We start from the raw sequence: 23,002 nt of genomic DNA on the forward strand, positions 1-23,002 counted from the left end.
CACAGCAAAGATTGGCCCCAGAAAGTGGAAAAAAGCTTCACAACTAAGGCCTGAGTTGAAATTGTGGACAGAGGAATAAATAAAAAGAGAGCAGTGTGGTTCCAGGGGCTAAATTTTAGGATGCCAGGTATTGAGGGAGACACAAACTGGTTTCCTTGCTCCTACTATGGGAGACAAAGAAGCACACTCGGGGGTTCAGACCACAGACCTTCTTGAAAGCCAGGAGATGCATCTGATGACTCTGTTTCTTTGGATAATACTTGCCAGGTTGTCTTTCCAAAGCCCATCTCCTTGAGATACTCAGGTGGGTTAGCCATTCCAGGCGGTGCAAAAAAACTCCTGGTCAAATAAATGGAGTTCTTCTAGTCCAGGTCTAGACGATTTTCCCATGAATGAGATATGATTTTTTGAAATCCAAACAAAACTTTGTTGAACAACAAATACAAACTTTGGAAAGCTTTAGAATTATTATATTTAGCTAGGTAATTCATGTGTAGAAAAATTTTAAGAATCACCCATCAAAGAGAAGTTATAATTTAACTCTGATTTTCTGCTGTTCCCAATCACTACTCAACATAACTACTCTTAAGTGTTCACTGAGCTCTAGAATGTTCAGTGATTTGCTCCTGGTTCCTGAATTTATGAGGCCTACGTATAATTTTGTTCTGCACACAGAAGCCAGTGCTTGACATGGATCAGGAAAGGCCATGTACATGAACTTGACAGGGGAAGACTTCATCTACTCCCATGGCTTGTTTCTTCCATCTTTTTTGATCTAACAAGAAGATAAAAGAGAATTCCAGCCTCAGGAAAAATCCTGTTTTGTTGTTATTTTTGCTTAAAAAATTTTACCTCTTCATTTGTCATGGCCTCCTTCAGCCAAACATGGTTCATGTCCTTAACGTGAGCTCTCAGCAGATCCTGCAACATAAAGAACTGGTTAGATGAACCTGATTGATAGTAGGGCTTTACGATTTTTATTTTTAAATTTCTTTGGTTGAGGTTAAATTCATTTGAAATGAGATGCACCTTTTTAAAATGTACAGCTTGCTGACAAATACACCAAGTCACCCATACTCCTATTGAGATATAGGTCATTTCCACCATGCCAGAATGTTCTATTAGCTCTCTTGTGGTCAGTTCCAGGCCCCCAGAAAACTAATGCTTTCTATTTCTGTAGATTAGTTTTACTTTATCTAGAATTTCCATGTCTATAAAATTATGAGATATTTACTGTCTTGTGTTCAATATATTGTGTTTGTGATCCAACTGTGGTGTATCACTCTTCTTTTATGGTCTTTTATGTATGTACGGGGGAAAGAGTTGTCTTAAGCAGCCATGCAACTTACTGTGAAGAAGATTTTATGAAGATTTGACTTATTCGGGGCTGCACTTTCACATATTCTCTTAAGTCAGAATGAAAGTCTACAACATCGTTGGCTGAAGCAAATTGAGATTTCTAAATGGCTTAAGTTATATTGAAAAACAAAATAAAGCATTGGCTTAGAACAAGACACATGTGTAGAGCCATAATGTACTGACTGATTTTAGAATTTATTTTTGCTGTCAGTTACTTGACTCTTTCACATTACATTTTTCAGCCAAGAACTACCGAATGCTAGAATTTGTGGGTGTGATCTCACAGTCTATCTCATCGAGTCCTTAGGCTTTGTGTTTATAGTATCTGCCCACAAGATTTGTATCAGAAATTCTAAAATTTCTTGTGTTTTCTGACCAGTTATAAGAATTCCTAATAAAATTTTAATTTTTCTTTTTTCCTCTCAGTATTGGGAATTGAACTTAGGTCCTTGCACTTGCGAGGCAAGCAGAACACCACTCAGCTACATCTCCAGCCCTGAAATTTTAATTTTATTTATTAGGTTTCTGTTGAAAAGGACTAGGAGCAAATATTTATTGATCCTTTGGTTGAAGCAGGTAAGTTTCCTCTCCCCATCAATTGGTTAACCTAGGAGGAGTAAGAGACATATCCAGACAGCACTATAGTGTGGAGTAATAGCAGCTTCAGGAGGCAATCTAAGAAACTGCTTTGAGGGGTCCTCAGGGGGAAGAGTAGGGCTTTCAATAGATGAAGAATTAAGAACATTCTGGCCAAAACAGAGCTGATCATGTGTCAGGATTGTGTTACCCACACTGCTCATCAGGTTTCAGTCCTCACAGAAACTCTAGTTCTTTGTTTTTGTAGACAAGAAAACCAAGGAACACAAAGCTATATAACTTTGCCCAGTGTCACAACTTCAAAGTAGCAGAACTGGCATTTGAGTCCATATTTCTTAAGCCCCCAAACCTATGCCCTTAACTAGAAGGCTGTTATGCTGACCTCTCCCATTCCCCATGCCTTAGATGTCTCCTTGGTGGCTTGTTACTACCTTCTGTTGACATCCTGGTTGCTCCCCATCTTCCCAGAAACCCTTGGCACAATGGCTATAGCCCTCTTCTCTGTCTCAGGTCCTGCTGCCAATTCTTGGGTCTGTGCACTGTCCAAGTGGACAACACACCCTCAAGTCTTGACATCCTTATTTCTGGTGCTTTCTCCTTCCCATTTCTGCTACCCAATTGCACCTCCACACCCCAGATCTTGTCACCATCAGAATCATAAGTTTTTACAGAACTGTCTATATTCTTTCCTGTAAACCAGACCTGCCCCTTCTGCTAGTAGATTCTTGAGAGGAATGTAGTGGAAAGAGATAGGAAATTATAATTAGACCTGTGGTTAGACTCCAGCTGGTATTTGATAGGACTCCATTAGTGCACTCTGATTCCTATTTATATCCAGTTGTAAATGTGCATTGAAGTTAGGAAGACAGAACCCAAAATATCAGCTTTATTACTGAAAAAGCTCATTTGAAAGACACCACTAGGTATATGTGTGTTTGTGTGTGCATAAGAGTGGTTTTTCTTATTCCAAACTCCAAAACTAGAAGCATCCCTGCACATAGTTTTGGGTATCACCACACCCTGTGACTCCCCACACCAACCAGGGCCAAGACCTCCCTCATAATTATGGCACAGAGGGAAATAAATGGTGTGCTCCCTACAGGCTGGCAGATTATAGGGAGAAACTGAGCTGAGTAGGCCTAGTCCTAGCAGGTGGAGAGAAACTAGGATATTATCTTAACCCATCTACTGGTAAAGAAACCCCAGAGGGCTTTGCTATCTGGCCACCTTGCTGAACCTAGTACTCATCTCTAAAAATGGAGATAATTGTATCTATTTCAGTGGACATCTGTGAAGTAGAAATGAGAAGCCCGTGTCTTCTCCAGGCCTCAGACACGGAGAGGCTCTACATCACCGATCACACCTCCACCTGTGCCCACTCACTCTGGAATGAATTCAACCTGGAATCCACAGTAGCTTTTTGTGCCATATCCTTCTTATTCCATACCACTATTTGTACAGATATCTTTCTCCCTCATCATTTCTTACTGGTCACTGCTTGACATGGGCATTTATCATGAGAAAGAAATGACTGGAGGAGGAGGCAATGAAGACTTGGAACCAAATCAGATATTCAGTAAGACGGATTGCATACGGACAATGTGCCTGGAGTCTTCTGGGCCTGGGTACTGAGACACTGTGCTCTGCCTGCTGGGTTCCCTGGTTGGCCACGGAGCCCACATTCCAGCCCTGTTGCCTGTATGGGCTATAAGGGGCACATGTCCCTCTCCAAAGCCCCAGCCCCTGCACTGCCACATACTAACAGGTGCCAGTCACAGTCTCATCCTGTGGATGAAGAGTGGAGGGAGCCAGGGGTAGAAATCTCACCAGGAAGTAGTAAGAAATGTTAAAGTAAGTTGGCAGTGGCAAGAGAAGAGAGAGTGACTTTCAAGGAGGGATGGAGGGCAGAGGCACGAGTGAGGAGGTGCCAGGAGCAGTAACAGACTTACCTGTGATTGGAAAGCCTGAGTGGGAACTGCTTTGGGCAGGGGTCAAGGGTGGGGATAAAGGACTTGGCTTTGGATGACTGAATTTTGAGAGATCAGCTGAATGCTTGAGGGTTTCTATCGAGTATTCTGAAATCTAGTTCTCAAAAAAAGGGGGAGGGGAGGAGATTGGAAGTCAGAAGTAATCTCTAATCTATTTCTGTATGAACTGAAGTCTCAGTCTTCTTGGGGTACCATGAAAGAATATCACACGCTGGGTGGCTTTTTTTTGTTGTTTTGGTACCAGAGATCGAACTCGGGTCCTTGCGCTTGCGCAGCAGGCAGATTGGGTAGCTTAAACAACGGAAATTTACTTCTCACAGTTCTAAAGTAGAAACCCAAGATTGAGGTGTTGCAGGACTGGTTTCTTCTTCAGCCTCTCTCCTTGGCTTGTATATGCCCCCTTCTCTGTGCCACATTCCCCCAGTGTCTCTTCCTTTTGTAAAGGACACAAATCTAGTTGGATTAGGGCTGGCCCATCAGGTTTCATCTTAATGTAGTCATTTCTTTGGAGGCAATAGCACCAAATACACTCACAAGGATTAGGAACCAAACATGTGACCACGTTTAACCTTACCTCTTTAAAAGATCTCTCTCCAAATGCAGTTATATTGAAGGTTAGAGCTTCAACACGTGAATTTAGTTTTTTGGGGGGATATAGTTCCATCCATAATAGTCTTCTGTGAATATTTTTAATATAAATGTAAACTGAATATCCCTGAGTAGCCTTCATCCTTGAGGAATCGTCTTTTCTTTAATTCCCAGTAAAATGCCAGCCAAGTTCTTCAGCAGGAAGCCCATGGGTGTGCCCATATAGTCCCATTAACTACCTGTCACCATAGTGGTCTCTTGCTCTGATATCTGCTCCAGACTCCTCTGTAGTCAGATCTTGTGGCCCTTTCTCAATTTTGCTCTTTAGTCTTCACTTATTTACCCAAAGGGTGTACATAGCTCCTACCTCAGTTCCCCCAAACTCAGCTACCAACAGACTCAAGTGTTCATTAAAAAGTTAACAAATGCTAGATTCTAACTTAGTGCAGGAAAGACACATTGTTTCTGTGTGACCTTGAGCAAGTCCTCTAAACTTTCTGTGCCTCAGTTTTCTCATCTGTAAAATATGATGAGTATTTTCCCCATACTGAGGGTTAAATGTGCTGATTCATCATGTAAAGTGCTTAGAGCACTTCAACAGCGTTAGTCCTTAGTATTACTATTGTTGTGTATGGTGATTGTTAGTATTTTAGTAGAACTGATGAAACAGGAGAGCTTAAGTCCAAACCAGATGTCTGCCATGATCCACAAGTCAGGCTTCCCCCAGGAGTCTCCCACTGGCTATCCTTCTGTTTTTTTCCCCAAAGTGAGCATTCTAAAATTGTCAAGGTTGGAAAATCTGCCAGGTTCCCCAGTGGAAGTTCCTTGCCCTGCCCTGCCTGAGTCCCTGAGCCCGCTGGAGTCCAATCAGAGGGAGCAAGACACTCCACATCCTTGGACGCTGCAGAAGACATCTGGCTCCACCCACATGTCCACACTCAATGTCTGAAACACCAGCCTCTGGATGGCTTCCCCACTCCAGCCCATTCCCAACAACAGAGTGGACCCTGACCCAATCCCCCCACCCCAAGATCAAGGAAACAGATTTCTTCCAGAACAAAGGGAGGGGAGACAGTGGGTCTCCAGTTCAAAATGTAGAATCACTTGCAATCTCCTAAATAGTGATTTTTCTAACTTGAACAATTTTAAGATACTCAGCAAACAAAATGGAGCTTTGCCATGTGCAATGAGCTTTTCTGAGTGGTGTTTCTCCCTGCACCCAGGGCCCAAGAGGCAAGGCAGAACCCTTTAAGCAGGGCTATACATGTTTACTCCCCATGTCCACAGGTGGTCTGGAGTTTCCAAGCCAAGAACTAATTGGTGTGGACGAGGGTACAGGGATGGTGGAGACCCTTTCGGGAATATTCATTTCTCCTCTTGCACGACAGAGTTCTCCAGCCAGTCATCTGTCTGCCCCATCCCAAGCCTCAGAGCTGAGTGGCACAGTGACTGTTCCCAGACACTGATGTCACACAGATGTGCTGCTGCCATATACCAGCAAAGACTCTGTGCTAAGATGACTTTAATACATTACTCAATGATAACAACATTTTACACGCAATGAACATCTGTTGTGGGTTAAAGGGAGTGCTATGCTGTGAACATATCTAATCTGACAGTAGTAAGCATTTTTATCCTTAATTTATGAGTGAAGAGGTTCAGAGAAGTTGAGATTGTTGAAAGCCACAGGGCTGGGAAAGGGCTGACCAGGAATTTATGCCAATGGCTCTCCAATAGGACACCTTCCCCTTTCCTGCTATGTAACATTGCTTCAGTATGCAGAAGTTGGTGACAAAGGCTGAACAAGAGACACATTCCTTTCAGGATTTTTCTTGCAAATGTGATGGGTTCTTAACCCATTTTCGCATTTGCTTTTCTCGTGTCTCCTTCAGGATGAGAGAATCCATGTTCCCTCTTCTCTGTGCATATAATAAGGTATCCTTGGTGACATTTGGAAGAAAGCCGTTATTTCCTCCTGCAAGGTTTGCATAGGATAAAGCCTTCAGGCCAGTTCACACCAAGCATGTTGGAAAGAGGCATAGGTTGAGAGTTGCAGGTTTCAATGCCATTGCTCAGCTGAGGCGACTCAAATGTTTATCTTCACCTAAGGCTTCTGTTCTAAATTCTAGAATCGTAATCAATGGCTATTTGCTATGTACAGTTAGATATTTCACACTCTCTCAATGGGGCTTCAATATTTCTCCTTCTGTAAACAGGAACCTTCCATTTTCCCTTATTGGAGCAGGTGGTATCACCATACACCAAGGAAACAAGCAAAGGTTTTTATCAGAGAATGAGACAGCCAGACATTTATCTCCAGGTAGAACATCCCAGCAACAATCTCAAGTCACAATTTCTATATCAGAGAAAAGCATTCAGTCAATGGCTACTAAGATTAATCTGAAAAGCTTCCTCACTGATTGGATGCTCTTTTAACATTAACAAAATAAAATAGTAAGAATGAGATAATTAGAATCTATTTATAGAAATTTCTATTAGGTTTATCTCTTTGAAATGGTAATTTACAGGTCAACACAGATTGAAATAGTGGCAATTTTATGATTCATTTAATATGTTATGGCCTAATAGATAGGCATACCTATCAAAAACATAAAAATACCTGTTTTGATAAAACAGAAAACATAATCATACTCTCCTAGAATTAAGTACAAATTATAGAAAGTTTCTGGCAGGCAATTGCATCTAAAGTCTTAAAATAGCAAAAATTTCAGTGTAATTTTCTTCAGAGAATTAGAAAATACCAATATGAAAGGTTATTCACTCCAGTGTTGTTCATAATTGAAAAAAATAGAATTTGCCCAAATCTAAAAGAGACTTCAAATACATAAGAGTAATCTATTCCATGAAATAGCACATAGCTATAAACATGATGACAGAGAATTAAATTTAATGTCACGAAAAGACATCCACAGTGTATTAGGAAGCAAAGGGGCAAAACATAAAACAGCAGGTATGATTCCATTTTTGTAAAAAGAATTGTAAGGTTCTGTATCTAATTATTATAATATGCAGAAAAAAATACCAGGAAGAAAATATTCTTAAATCTTAACCAAGGTTATGTCTGGGTGGTGGGATTTCAGAAGCTATCTATCTATCTATCTATCTATCTATCTATCTAGTAGTACCTCGATTTATGAACTTAATTCATTCCCTGATTCTGGAAAAGATGGCCACATTTGGGTTCATGTGGGAAAGGTGGCAGTGGCTGTATTCGTCACCTGATGGAGAGTTTGCAAACAGAAGCAAAATTTTGCCAACACTTCTATGTGAGGAATAGAAAAAAAAAATTCAGGATGTGACCTTGAGTCTCAAGCAGTTCTTTGACACAAGGAATAAAATGATGGACATTTATGCTTCTATTTTGGAAGAACTCTTTTCTTTGTTCCTCGCTCTTCAGAAACTGTCTTGATAGGTTGACATCTTTTCTGATCAAACTGTTGGAGGACCAGGTCGAGGCAAGACTTCACCTTGTCCCTCACCACCATCCAGGCCCACCTCCTGCCAGGTGAGACTAAGGATCCTAAGGACTCTGTGCCTCTCCTTGGTCAGCTCTGCTACAAGGATTCCCTTCAGATTGGAGGAGTGGACTGTAACTACTCATTTTTACCACCAAAACCTCAAGTCTTGTACTCTGGGGCCATTTCCACCACTTCGAGACATCACAGGTGCTGGAATCTTAATAATAATCATAACTAAATTGAAAGCAGTATCCTTAGATCATAACTTTGCATTGAGCAGAAATGACATTTTTTGTTGCATATTCCTCCAAATTCAACAACATTTAAGTATTTCCAAACTTTTACAACCACAAGCACTAGCATGGGAAGAAACTTTGAGCCAAGTCTCTTCTCTGGTTGCTATATTCTGTAGAAGACACTGATTGCCCTCCCAGGCCATATCACTCACTACAAAGGGAGCCGGGGTGCTTTCAGACAATGAAGGCACAGTTCGCCTTTGGGTTTATTTTCTCTCTAAGACTTTGAAGGGTAAGGAATTATTATGATCCTGATAAAAGGGCATTTAGATTACCACATTTAAAAAATTTTGTTTATTTATTTATTTATGTATGTTGGTTCCAGGGATTGAACCCAAGGCCTTGACATTAAGCCATATCTACATTCCATTTTTTATTTTTTATTTCAAGACAGAGTCTCGCTAAGTTGCTAAGTAGTCCAGGCTGGGCTAGAACTTGCAGTCATCATTCTGCCTCAGCTTCTCAGAGTGCTGGAATTACAGGCATGTACCATCATGCCTGGTTTACATTTAATTCTTGAGAATAATTTGGAATAAGGAAGTGAAGGGGAGGAATAGGTGCCTCTATAATGCTAATCAGAGTTAATAGCTGAAAGGAGTAGGCTATAGAAACAGTGGAAGCTGGAAGACAGTCCACAAGCAAAGTAAATTTTGTTTTCAGTTTTAATTTTTTAATTAGTATGTTTCTAATATATAATGATTACATTTCTTGGGGGAAGTTGGTACATATTGGGGAGTTGGTACATGACACATTTGATTCAAGCAAAGTAAATTTTAAAAGTTATTGTAAAGGAGGAGCTTTTTTTTTTTTTTTTAGCACCTCCCCAGAAAGGTTTGAACTCAGATACAGAAATAAACATCAAGAGCATCTCAGGTATCTCTAGCTCTCTGCTTGCTAAGCTAACACAGCCTTGAACAGCCTGGGTCCTGAAACTGGCTGGGAAATTTCTTCCTTCTTCCCACTGTGGGATGATTAGAGCTCAGATGTTTCCTGTGGGTTGGAACCAAAGAGAAGAGTTGGAGTTCATGAACCGAGGTCAGTAGTCACTGGTCCTGGGCCTGAAAACTCTTGAGAAGACATCTTCAGCCCAACTTGGAGATCAGTCCTCTCCCAACATGGGCTCTGGGTAAAGAAAAACTTTTGCCAGAGGAAGCATTATAAAAGAATCAAAAACTCATCTCTGACAAGGTTTCTACTGGAACACACTTGTTCAGTAAGTATGACCAAAGCAAAGGCTTTATCTAATGTGTTATCCAAATTTGGCAGGAAATGAGAAACTATACTCACCACTAAATCTCCTGGCTTTCTCAGATGGAAGAGTTCTTGGGGAGGTGGGTACTGTGCGGGTCCTTTTTGAATGTGTCCAGTTTGACAAAGGACAAATGTGAAAGAGGATTCAGCACACACTAGTTCTGCCCTGTGGTATTCACAGAATGTAGACAATTTTAACAAAGCGAAGGGAAAAACATCTATGTGATGGCAGTGCATGCTTTGAAATAGATCAGACCTCTGTGAGAAGTTCATGGCTGAGGTGGCTTCTGAAGCCCTCACTCCTGGGAAATTTCAGGAAAGAATGGGTTTTGACCCTTTAATATTTACGAAGCAGCTGAGTTTCTGGGGCCAGTTCAGACTCAAGACACTTTTAGCAGAGACATTCTCTAAGAAGGTGTAAATGTAATAGTGTGAGATCTTTGCTCAGTTGGATGCTCATATGACACCTCTTCATCCTTTGATGACATTTCTCAACTCCTGAAAAATAAAGAGCACACTTCCTTCACCATGTGTGGTCAGGGTGTGATAGCCCCATGGCCAGTGCCATGGCTTCCAAAAAACTCTACCTTCTGCTCTTCCAAGATTCCACTCCTAGACCACTCAGAAGAAATACCTAGGAATATGGATTTGGCAAAGAAATAACCTAACTCCATGCTTTGGGAGTGATAAAAAGCAGTAGGCCAACAGCTAATCTGTCATATTTCAGTGTAGAAAGAGCTCATTTGGAATGTAATCTGCTGCTTTTTAATTGATGTGTAAGATGGGAAGGGGAAGTAGGGGGATGTGGGGGAAAGGAACGAAGGGGAAGAAAAAATGAGAAAAGAAGGAAAAAACAGAAACAAAGCTTTTTTAAATAGGGAAGGGTGGAGGGGTGGAAGGGAGGGAAGGGGAATGGGAGAAACAAGAAGTAAGACATATCACGTACAAATAGAAATTCCCAATGATGAATGTGATCATAATATATGCCTTAAATGTACCAATAAAATTAATTTTTAAAAGATTAAGGTGCTTTCATTTTCACGCTTTCAGAAGACTTCAAGAATACTGACACGTTTTAGATGTCAGATTGCTATAGTTTCTATGTCAATAACGGTTGTCAGTTTTGTATGTATTGTCATTATTCTAATTGTAGCTTCAACCAATGCCATAGTTGATTCGTATTATACCTGAAGTAGCTTTAAAATAGTGTCTCATACCTAGAAATTGACACAAATTCTTGCACGATCATATTTCAAAAAAAATCACTTAAAACTTGGATTTGCACTAGTGGAGAAAGAGAGAGAAGGATGTGGTTTAAAATTTAATCATTCTATACAATGTGTTTCAAGGTGGGGCAATTTAGAAAGAATATTACTAGGTGGTTACTCTTTAACAAAATGTAAATACTCACACTTGGAGGCTCAGAATCCGGGCAAACATGTCTACTGCAGTGCTCCAGGAATTCTTTATACGAGTGATGTTCTTTTTCTCCCTAGAGGCAAAGTGGCCGCCTTGCTTTCTCTCCGTCCCTCCCTTTCTCCCTCTTTTCCTTCTCCTTTGCACACAAAGTGACCTCATCTCACAACAAGCCTCTTCTTTCTAACTCAGATTTTCTTGCCAGTGTATTTTTTCTATCCCTGTGGAATTAGAAATTTGCTGCCATGGCACTTTTCTGGACATAGTTCAATCAAATACATTTGTTTTACTAAAACTCTAAGTGTCTTCCAATTTTTATAAAGTACAGGAATTAAATAAAGTCTCAGTAGATCAGCTTATATAATTTTTTAGAAGTTCAGCTACCAGATAAACCCATTTTTGTTCCCCACTAGAAGCACCGGGGGTACAGGTCTGTCTTTTGCAGATTAATATACAGCACTAACATGTCCCTCACTGCTTTCATAACCCTAAAGCTGGAAAGTGTATTTCAGACTTCTGAAGTATGGTTTGCTCTTTCATCAAGCATACAAACAAAACCGGAGGTATTCCCTATCTGTCTTTGTTTCCTTTAACATTAATCAGCTCAAAATATGATAACATTTCAAACCTAGTCTTCTCTAATCTATAAAAAGTCTACTTTTTTTCTTTTTTCCTTAAGCTAACTATAGTGTGTGTGTGTGTGTGTGTGTGTTGGAAGGGGATAAGTAAATAAAATGACTAGGTAGCAGAAAAAATAAACAGATAGCTGCCCTTGTAGAATTGTGAAAAGGAGGAGGTTGTCAATCCTCCTGCTAGGGAGAGAAGTGTCATCTCCCTGTTCAGGAGGGTCTGCCCTGTCTTTGGGAAAATGGGTGGTAAGAAGGCTATTTCCAGTCAGAAGGAACAACATGGGTAAAGTCCTGGAGGTTGAAACAAGGCAGTTGTCTTAGTCTATTAACTGTAGCTGTTACTGCAGACTGGATAATTTATAAAGAATAAAGGTTTATTTCACTCACAGTTCTGGAGGCTGGGAGATCCCAGGTCAAGGGCCCATATTTGATGAGGACCTTCTTGTGGTTGAGGATTCTTTTCAGGATCCCAAGGATACACAGGCATAACTTGGTAAGAAGTGTACATAAGAGATGGCCAAACTAGCTTTTATAATGGATCCACTCTTATGATAACCCATTAAGCCATAAATCTATTAATATATGAATGGATCAATCCATTCAGGAGGTGAGAACTCCCACGGCCCAATCACCTTTCAAGTGCCCCACCTCCAAATACCATTAACATAATCAACAACTTTGAGGACTAGGTTTCCAACAGAAGACTTCTGGGAGATATTTAAACCATAATAATGTCCTTCACCAAGAGAAGATCGTCTGATGCATACTGTTATTTTTTCCCAATTAACACTGTGTCCCACTGTTTTTCCTCAAGAGTTCAGAGAGATCTGTATCATTCTTTTTAACTGCTCATAATGACATTGAATGGATATGCTATAAATTGGCTATCTGTTTGCTATTTAAGGTTGTTTTCAGTAGTTATAAATAATTGTCCAATCATTGAGATCCCTGGAAGAGAAATTGCTAGAGCAGGGTACCCACATGCCAAATATATTTTGATATATATTGCTGATTGGATTCTAGAAAGATTTATATACTTATACCTCCTCCAATAGTATATGAAGTCCTTTTCTTTTCATGCCTACATCTCAGAAGACTATGAAGCAATTTTGGTATTTCCAGTCACTTCAATGACTATAATTATTTTGTTTTTCTTTCAATTTCCGTATTACTAGAGATTGAGCATCTTTCCTTATGTTTATTGAATGTTTGTATTCTTCTTTTACAGAATTTATTATTTTGGATCTTTGCCTATTTTAAAAATTATGATATTGCATTTTTTACTATTTAATGAGAACATTTTGTCTGCCAGATACACTGCTAATATTTTTCTTAGTGTGTTATTTATCTTTTAACTTTGTTTATAGGATCTTTTATAGTTCCTAAGTTTTAAATTTTTATGAAATTGATCTTGAAAACATAAAAATAAAAAAATGACTTCCTGTTGTAGAAGATTGCAAAAATGATCAGGTTTTTTTTTATTCCTTGGATGTGCATTCTTGGCAATTCAGTTTTGCTGCTTCCAACATTAAGAGATGCCTACATATTGGCCCATGGAATGGGGTAAAAATGGCAGTGTGCATCATTTGCTCTTTTTTTGAAGCACTACTTCTGCTATCTGAAAAATTCAGCTGGATTATTAGGAGATAAGACACACATGTCCAGTCACCTTCCCCTATGCCATTATCTAGCATGGGTTGATACAGAAGCAATGGTGGGAAAAATCATCCTAAATACACGGCTCGCAGGCCACCCACGAGGTGACTGCAGATTTATGAGTAAGACTTTCAAGATCAACCACAGCTGACCCAGATCAACAGAACTTCCCAGAGGACCCCAAGGCTTACAAGCTATAATAAATTATTGTAGTTTTAAAGTCCTAAGTTTTGGGGCAGTTTGCTATGAGACAGTAAATAATTGATTATCTCATATTTTCTTCCAACTCTGGGTTTTATTCTGGAATTCTAAAATTCTTAAGTCTTTAACTCATATAAAGCTTATTTTGTGCATGATGTGAGATGAGGGATCTTTATTTTATTTTTTGCTAAAACGGTCTTTATTTTTGTTTAAATGTATAACCAATTTTCTCAACATTGTTTGTTGAAATTTCTGTTGCCACTGATTTGAAGACTCATGGTTTTCATTAGCTAAATTCCCATATACACAAGGGTTGACTTTTGGACTCTCTAGTATGTTACACTGATTTATTTCCTTATTCCTGTGCCAATAACACAATGTTTAATTACTTAATTTTGGAGTATGATTTGGTATCTGGAGTCCTCCTAGGAAATAATGTGGGAAGCCAATTATAAGAATTGAAGGGGAGGGATAGTATCTTAAATATTTTTGTATCCCTCACACAATCCAGCTAACTTGTGGACATGGTGGTGTTGCTAAATGTTTTTTGAAAGAGGAAGAATTTGGTCTTCTAGTATAGTGGAAACTATGGCATTCACTATAATGGAAATGAATTTAAGAGCCTTATGACTTAAAAGAATGACATTTATAGTCATTATCTCTTGCTATCCTTTCAACTGTAAGTTGTAAGGCAGGCAATCTGAGAAAGGCTATGTCATCATATGATGGACGTGGAAGAAGAGAAGAGGAGGAGAAGGAGAAGGAGAAGAAGGAAAAGCTAACATTTACTGTTTATGATTCTGTGTTAATTTGCTTTATTTCATTCTCATAACAAAACTGTGAAGTTAGCACTATTTTTATACCCATTTTTCAGAAGAGAAGGTGAAATTTAAGAGACCCTAAGTAACTACATCAAAGTCATATGGTGAGTCAAAATTCTAAATTCATAAGAACACAGACACACACACACACACACACACACACACACACACACACACAGCATTGAAAGAAAATACTCCTAAAGGTTAAGGGTGGTTTTCATTGCAATGTCCATTTTCTCCCTTAAACTTTTGCTCTTGTCCAGATTTTTTGCATAGTTTTCTTTCTCACACTTACCCTGGCTTGGTCAGTGCTACCAAGCCAAAGGGAGCCAGATCCCATATGAGAAATCTCCATTCTGCCATAGTGATTTCCCAGCCTGGGTTTCCATTTTTTTCCTATGGATAGTTTTCATTGAAATGTTCTGCTCTTGCACAGAATCTTACTTTTAGGCAACTCTGTAGTCCTATCTTTAAGCAAATAGACCCAGGTCATTGAAAGAATTTTATCCAAAGAAATATTACATATAATAAGCAGCTGTCCCAGAAGTTTGGAATGTACACAAGGGATTCATTCATTTTTATCTCTTTTTCCCTTTTCTGCTCCTAAGGCCTCTGTGTACTACAGAAGTATGGACAAGGGCCGGGGATTTAGCTCAGTGGTTCTGCCGCCTGCCTCACAAGCACGAGGACCCAAGTTCGATCCCCAGTACCCCCCCAAAAAAGTATGGACAAGTGTGAAGCTTAATGTGGCTGGATACACTTATTTTATTCCGATGGTAGAAAAGTAAGAATTGGTTTATGAGTATAGGGATAGAGAAGGTAACCTCTAAAAGAGAAAAATAGAATAGAACTCAACTGCAGTCCCTGATGTGCTCACACTTGTCAGCCTGTTGATGCCTCACCTGATTAGCTGCTTGGCAGTTTCCTTTGCTGTAGTCACCCAAGAACCTATTTATCCCCTCCCAGACCTTCTCTATCATGTGTCACAATCTCATCACACCGATACAAGTTTCCTACTCATCTCAAAATAGTCAGTCACTTATCCAGTGTCAATTCCCAAGCTTTAGCATTAATAAGAGTTATTTGGGCTTCAAAAATTAAGCTTAGAACTGCCTTATGATCCAGAATCCCACTATTGGATATGTATCCAAGGGAAATGAGGTCAGTATATCAAAGAGATACCTGCACTCCCTTGTTTATTGCTCCATTACTCACAAGAGCCAAGGTATGAAATCAATCAAGGTTCCCACAGACAGAGGAATGGATAAAGAAACTGGTTTTATATACAGTGATATATTATTCAGCAATAAAAAAGAATGAAATTCTTTTTGTGGCAACACACATGGAACCGGAAGACATAATACTAAATGAAATAATCCAGAAACAGAAAGACAAATACCGCATTTTCTCACTTAACATGAGGAAGCTAAGGAAGTTGATTTCATAAAAGTAGAGAATAGAATAGTGGTCACTAGAGGGTAGGAAGTATAGATATAAAAGGGATAACCAGTACCACAACACAGATAGAATAATTCTAGTGTTCTAAGCACAGTAGCGTGACTATAATTTATAATTTATTACATATTTTATGAAGAACTAGGAAAGAGGAGTTTGAAGTGCCCCAATAGAAGAGGTAAATGTTTAGGAGAAATACTAATGAACCTGATTTGATTGTTATACCTTGTGTACATGTATTGAATTGTCATGCTGTACACCATAAATATGTACATTTGTCATCTGTCAGTTAAAAAATCAGAATCATCCAAGAAGTATTGGTAATACAGATTCCTGGATTTTTGCTGTAGACACTGGGTTTAGTGAGTCAGTGATGAAGTACAGGGCTGTTGTTTTGTTTTGTTTTGCTTTGTTTTGTTTTGTTTTTGTGGTGCTGGAGATGAAACCCAGGCTCTTGAACATGCTAGGCAACCGCTCTACCACTGAGCCACATCCACAGCCCAGGACTCTGCTTTACAACAGAATAAACCCACAGGGGGGTTTTGTGCAAGTGATCCAGCAGCCACATTCAGAAAAAAACATTGCTTTTAAAAATGGTATAAATCCTTGTCCTACAGACCAGTAGTATCTGCAGTCTATGGAGCTTGTCAGAAATGCAGTATCACAGGTCCCACCTCTGACCTCCTGAGTTAGAAACTACATTTTAACAAAATTCCCAGATGACCCATGAGCATGTTAAATTCTGTGAAGCACTGGTTGAATCACATAGAAGAGCTATGTAGACCACATATTTTAGTAAGGGTCTTACCACAACTTTGAGGTGTCACATTTTATAGTTCTTATTGAGAAATACTATGTATCATCCAAAATTCCCCAGTTTGGTTTCCTTCTCTAAAATATGAAGATTTCTTCCTAAAATCTTATATTTTCCTTTTACAAAATCCTCTTGGAAGGTTGGATAGTCACAAGGAAAAGGATGTAGTATTTCCTGTCCAATATCATTTTCTTAACTGTACATTTTACACATTGGTCTATGTGCTCACTAAACTTGCACATTTGATTTGTATGCTTAAGGCAAGACATGGGAGTCATGTCTCAAACAAATATCTTGTCTTGTCTGATGAAGTCTGGAAGGTGATACTGGTGTCAAAGTGTTGGAACATCTCATCCGCAGGGAGGGACTTCAATCTGCAGCCAGGAAGAGCAAGAACATCTGCTCTGCTCATGATCCTTCCTGCTGGCCTGGCTGAGACAGCGGGGGCAGTCAGGATACAGCACTGGGTCTTCATAGGAAGATCCTGTTATGGTCATCAAAAGAAGTTGGCAGTAGAACCGAGTGTACGTCCTTGGGGAATAACTACAGAGTTATGAAAAAATGATTACCAATGAAATTGTGAGCTTACAAGGGCCCACAGACTGGCACATCCCTAGCTTTTTTTTTTTTCTAGTTTATTTTTACTTATTGGAAATAGTCTAAGAATATTCTGAAAAGAACATTTTCATAATGTGAAATAATCTGGAGGAATAAAAACACAGATCAGATCCAAAGGCACTGTGAACGCTTTATATATATTTTAATCAGCTGGTAACAATTTCTTAGAAACAAAACTTGAAGCAGAGCAGGGTGGTGCACGCCTATAATTCTAGCACTCTGGAGACTGAGGCAGGAGGATCGCTGTGAGTTCGAGACTAGCCTGGGCTACATAGTGAGTTCAAGGCTAGCCTGAACTATGTAGTGAGACCCTGTCTTAAAAAAAAAAATTAAAAATAAAACTTGTGTTTTAGCGTTTTGCTCCTCTTCTCCATTTAAAATCTTCCTAGCTGTCACCTAGTGGGATTCAGGGACCAACCTTGAGGCCACAGGTTTGAGCAGAAAGTGCTTCAGAGCTCACAATATGGGGGCTGAGCCACCTACTCACATGAAGTATTTGAGAAGATGCCACAGACATACACCTCTGGAACCTGACCCTTAATGAAGGGTTCCATAGTGTAACGTATTTCAGCTGCACCCATGAGACACTTGCTAATGCTCAGCTCATTCAAGGTCAGGAACTTTCCTTTATTGGAGTCCTGGCATGTGAGTCCTGTCAGAATCATGCAGTTCCCTTACCTCTGTGCCTATCATGAGCCCAAACCAGATCTTCAGATGCAGTCCTAGAAGTGGATTAGCACAGGCTTTGCATTTCATAGAAGCAACCTAATGTCAGGGGTTCACAGGGCTCATTTTGCATAGTTACCAGTAGTGCTGGGACTCCTGCCCTGCCCGGCAGCTTCCCGGGGAGAAGACATTTCACCTCAGACACCGAGAGACCAGGAGGAGGTGGAGCCTTCAGGAGGTGGAGCCAGGGAGAAGGCGGAGCCTGTGAGAAGGTGGGGCCAGGAAGCCTTTGATCTCAAAATGTAAGAACCATTGAAAAATTTTAAGCAATAACGTGAGCTTATTAGCTGTGAAATGTCAAGCAAGGCACCTAATATTTTTGGCATTACCTGGAGGAGATAACATCTTTTCTACTTAAGGAAGAGCCTGGGAATTCTCAAGTGAGGTAATTGTCACAGAATGTCATAACTGCGATTATAGCAGAGTCCTTGTGTCAGCAAAGCCAAGGTTCAACCCTAACCAGCAATGCACCTATCTAGTGCCATTTCTTTATCTACATACACAAAATGTTTTATAAAATGAATTTTAAGATCCTTTCTAATACTAACACATTTTGATCCAGAGGTCAATTTTTAAAATAATTTATTTTTAATTAGTATACTGTTTTAAACATTTGCTTTTCATGATGGAATCAGGCCAGACAGCTGCACAGGAAAAATGATGTTTAAAAATACATTTTGTGAATAAAGTGTTTTTTTTCCCTTTTCCTGGTTCCTTTTGACCTGTGGATGTTGTGCGCGTGCGTGCGTGTGTATGTGTCCCTTGATGTGAAAAGTGAGCTGGATGCACCTTCATTCCTGGGGCTTTCTAAACACTGTGAATGCACCAATATCTGGCAGGGGTGGGTGCTGCAGGCTTTCACAGGCCAGGTTGAAAAATCCAGCCAAGGTGTCTGTTCTTGATGTGAACTTTAGTGACATAGCTAAACATATGAAGTACTGTTATAAAAAATTACGGAGCTGAGGATTTAGCTCAGTGGTGCTGCCACCTGCCTCACAAGCGCAAGGTCCTGAGTTCGATCCCCAGTACAAAAAAAGACAATTATGTATGCCTCCCTGGCCAAATATGATTAGGAGTCTTCAAAGATTCAGGAAAAGTCCAGTTGGAGTTCAAACAACCACATTTGCTCAAGTCTAACATGTGATTCCTATTGTTTCTATTAGGGAGATAGTTTAGGCTCATTTGGCAAACTCAGTTAATGACTAACTGGGTTAAGTGACTCAGATAAAATCCCCACATCTTGACTTCGGGTCAGCCTTGCCCTGCTTTTCTGAGGATATGAGGATATGTTTGATCTTACAATGGTACCTTTAGACTTTTGACTACTTTTATCTGAGTTTGAGTCATCTTTTGTCTCTTGTTGAAGTCTTTGTAAAATAAGGAGCAAATATCGCTTACCGCTTTAGGGTATAGTGTCAGTAGAACCCAGTATAAATGGCGTATATTATAAATGGCATACAAATGGTAATTCACTGGTTGAGCTGAATTCATCAGGGTTTGAACCCAAACCCCCTCATCTCCAGTCAGCTCACTCTGGTCCAGTTGTTCTTGCCTCTGGATGGAGCATTGTGGTCATCACCTGGGGATGGATAGGAAGAGAAGGAAAGGAGAGGAAGGAGGAAGTGGCATGGAGCTGCAATGTAGCCTCCATGGTCCTTGACTCATTCTCTGTGTTGTCCCAGAGGTGGTGAAGTGATCTAGCCCTTAGTCTTCCATATCAGTGAGCCACTGGCTGCTGCCTTCTCCAGGAAGGAGGGGAGGCCTCTGGTAGCCAAGAGCTGGGGCTCTGCAGGCTGCACTGCAGTAGCAGGGGAACAAGTCCTTCACCTGGTGTCAGAGCATCTCAAGTGCCTCATGGGGACCTGGAGAAAAAGGACATCACCCTAAGCTGCGGAGATATGTCTTGCCCTCTGCTCCCCCTGACAGATATGCAGGTGCACACTTGTCCTCGGTGGAATGAATTTGGGGTATCCTTAAAGACCTTGCCAAGGACCTCTGAGGCCACTGGCAGAGCCTCCCAGACTGGCTGCCTGCAGTTCCTGTGCAGGCCTGGAATTTAGAAGTTTGCTTCTCTGTAGGATCCCTTCCCCCTCCAGGTATGCATTTAGGATGGGAATTCTCTGATGATAACTCTTGGCTACACAATGTCTCTAGAGTCTGTGACCTGTTCCTTGGAAAATGGTGCATTTCAGACAGCTGGGAACCACTATGGTAGGTCTTAAAGCTGGTACATAAACTAAATTCCCATGGTGTGTTGTTTCTCTATCTTTGCTCTTTTCAAGAAACACATCATGAGGTCCTGATAAAACCACAGAAGTATAACACTTGCATGAAATAATAAATTATTACCAAGGCAAAGCCTTAAGAAACTCTCTAGTTTCACTAGCTCTTAGTTGACTTAAAAAATCACTAATTTTGGAGATCATACAGCTGAGTAATACATTATTAGTTTCCCACTGGCTTTGTGGTGGATAACACCTGTCCTGTGGGTTACAGTGACAGTTGCCTAGATTACTTCCTTGGGACCTGAAGGCCACTTTTGTAAAACAGCGACTTTTCGGTTGAGCCTGCAGAAATCCAGTGGGTGATTAAAATGGGATAAAAGGCTTGGCATCTCTCTTCCAAGTATGTCTGTCCTCTTTGCTGTTTTAACTTTGAGTCTGGTTCTGTTCAATTCTGCACGTAGACATATTGATCATTCAAATCTTTTTCCAGAAACTATGACACAGGGTGAACTTGACCTCTTGCCCATGGGAGATGGTATGTGTTTGAATTTTCTTTCTCCTCTTTTCTGCCCCTACCTTTGTGCTTCTTCAGAAGCCACAGCAGCCCAAACACCGCAAGCCCTTTAGCCTTATCCTAGGACCCAGATTGAAGGTCCAGATGTTTTGTACAGGATGATTGTGCCAGTAACATGAAAATTCAACAGCCTTTAGGACAAGTTGGCTATGACCACATGATGCCCCAAGTCCATCACGAGAAGAAGCATCTTAAGAACCTCACCCCTGGCCAGTGGAAATTACCAGACTCTACCATTAGCTCAAATCAATGAATCATAGCTGGGGACAGTGGCACACACCTGTGATCTCAGCGCTTGGGAGGCTGAGGTAGGTAGATTCAAGGGCAGCGTGGGCTTCATAGTGAGTTTAAGGTCAGCCTGAACTACACAGTGAGACCCTGTCTCAAAAAACAAAACAAAGCTACAACTTTCTGCTTTAGCTACAGAGTGATACTTTTAGGTATAACCCAAATACCAGTCCTCATGTCCATTTACTTTGGGGACTCATGCCAAGCCTTCCAAGTGGCTTGGAAGCTCTAAGCTTGAGTAGTAGCAAAGTGCCCTGTGCTGTCATCCTTGACCTGGGAAGAACAGAATGTGACAGCTGATGTTCCAAGAAACCCTGTCTTCAACCAGAATCTTTGATGTTCCTTCACATCTTATTTAGCCTGGAAGTGGGTAATGGGCTTTAGTTTGTGAAACATGTTTCAAAATGTGATAGTCTGTCTTTACATGGAGTAAGGTGAACCCTCTAGGTATGCACCTAGTGGGAGACGATCCCTTGAAAGGCCGTCGGCAATTGTCAGGAGGAGAGTTGGACCGGAATCTGCTGCTTGCCATTAGCTTTCACACAGCCATTTTTCCTTTAAGTCCTTTGGTTTTCAGCCAGAAACTTTAAGAGACCTGTGTGCATAAAAATAATTCAAGGATTCTACTAAAAATATATTTATCTCCCTTCAACATGGAAGTATGCTCAGCCTCATTTCTAAATAAGAACTACAGCAAGATACCACTGCCAGCTTGTCAAGTTGGCAAACATCTGGCACTCTGTTGACAACACAGGGGGAAACATTCTCATGCATGGTTGACATTGTCCTTATGGAGAGGCCTCTGGCAGGACCAACAGGATTGCAGATGCTACCCTTTGATTCAGAAACCCACTTCTGATAAGCTACTAGATACACTTGTACATATAGTAAATGACATATGCATAGTAAATAATATAACATCATATTTGTCTCATTGTTTATAATAGCAAATAGGTTGAGAATAACCCAAGACATTTCAAGCAAAAATGTCAATAAAATATCTATTGTATAAACCAAGAAGATATTGATTATTAAGCTATAGTAGATCCACACAATGGAATACTATACAGTATAAAAAAGAATGAGAATATCTACTCCTAATAATGAAGAGATTATTGGATGCAGTATAAGTGGAAAAAAACTGATAGGATATATATACATACATGTGCAAATATATACCTAGTTTTGTAAGAAAGGAGGAAATACCGAGTGAATTGTACCCTTCCAAAAGATATGTTCAAGTCCTAATCCCTGGTACCTGTGTACCCTGCCTTGTTTTGAAATAGTCTTCACTTATGCAATCCAGTTGAAATCTGATCATCCTGGATTAGGGTAGCCCCCAGTCCAGTAGAGGAAAATCTGGGTACAGAGACACATATGTGGTTCCAAACATACACACACACACACACACACACACACACACACGCATACACAGACACACACAGATCACATGATTACAGAGTTTGAAGTGATGCTGCTACAAGCCAAGGAACTCCAGGGATTGTCACCAGCAGCCACCAATAGCTAAGAGGAGTGGGAAGGAGTCTTTTTTAGAACCTTCAGGAGGAGCACAGCCCTGCTGACAACTTGATTTTGAACTTCTGGATTCCAGAACTCTTAAGGAATAATTTCTGTCAGGACTGATAGGATCTGTGAATAAACACTCATGATGTCATAAGAGGAATCAGGGCATATTTTATGAATAACCATTTACAACCTGGTGCTGGTTGAAGCTATCTAATTCCACAGCCCTGGGTCTCTCCAGGTGATAAGGAGAGAGAAGAATAACTCCTGTCCCAAGAAGTTTATGTAGCATAATTGAGACATGGGGCCTGCATATGTGAAACATAATATTGAAAAGAATGAACACATGGAATTAGGTATGTTTCAGCTATGGTGAAGATGTCATGCTGGTAAATGTGTAACAACCTAGCTTTCCAAAACAAAATACCTGATTTGCATTGTTTGACACTTTTTGTGATGTAAATAATCCTGCCAGAGCCAATTCCAATCTCCTAGCA

The 23,002-nt window shown here is 40.3% G+C and overlaps 1 long non-coding RNA gene across 7 annotated transcripts in view; it reads right to left on the bottom strand.

The window, feature by feature from the left end:
- Positions 1–846: 846 nt before the first annotated feature.
- LOC101721407 (uncharacterized) overlaps positions 847–23,002 on the bottom strand; it is a 72,819-nt gene continuing 50,663 nt past the window's right edge. For 2 of the 7 annotated variants that reach the window (XR_015444038.1, XR_015444035.1), the window contains 2 exons: positions 21,437–21,576; positions 14,901–19,756 (listed from right to left, as the gene is read on the bottom strand). This is a non-coding gene — a long non-coding RNA (uncharacterized LOC101721407). Of the gene's footprint in view, positions 922–14,894; positions 21,577–23,002 lie in introns of those variants that run through there. The other 5 variants (XR_015444037.1, XR_015444034.1, XR_015444036.1 and 2 more) reach the window with 4 other exon arrangements.

The sequence above is a fragment of the Heterocephalus glaber genome, unplaced genomic scaffold (genome assembly GCF_053883595.1).
Source record: "Heterocephalus glaber isolate CG9 unplaced genomic scaffold, H.glaber_assembly_v1.0 deba00001593, whole genome shotgun sequence".
Taxonomy (NCBI): domain Eukaryota; kingdom Metazoa; phylum Chordata; class Mammalia; order Rodentia; family Bathyergidae; genus Heterocephalus; species Heterocephalus glaber.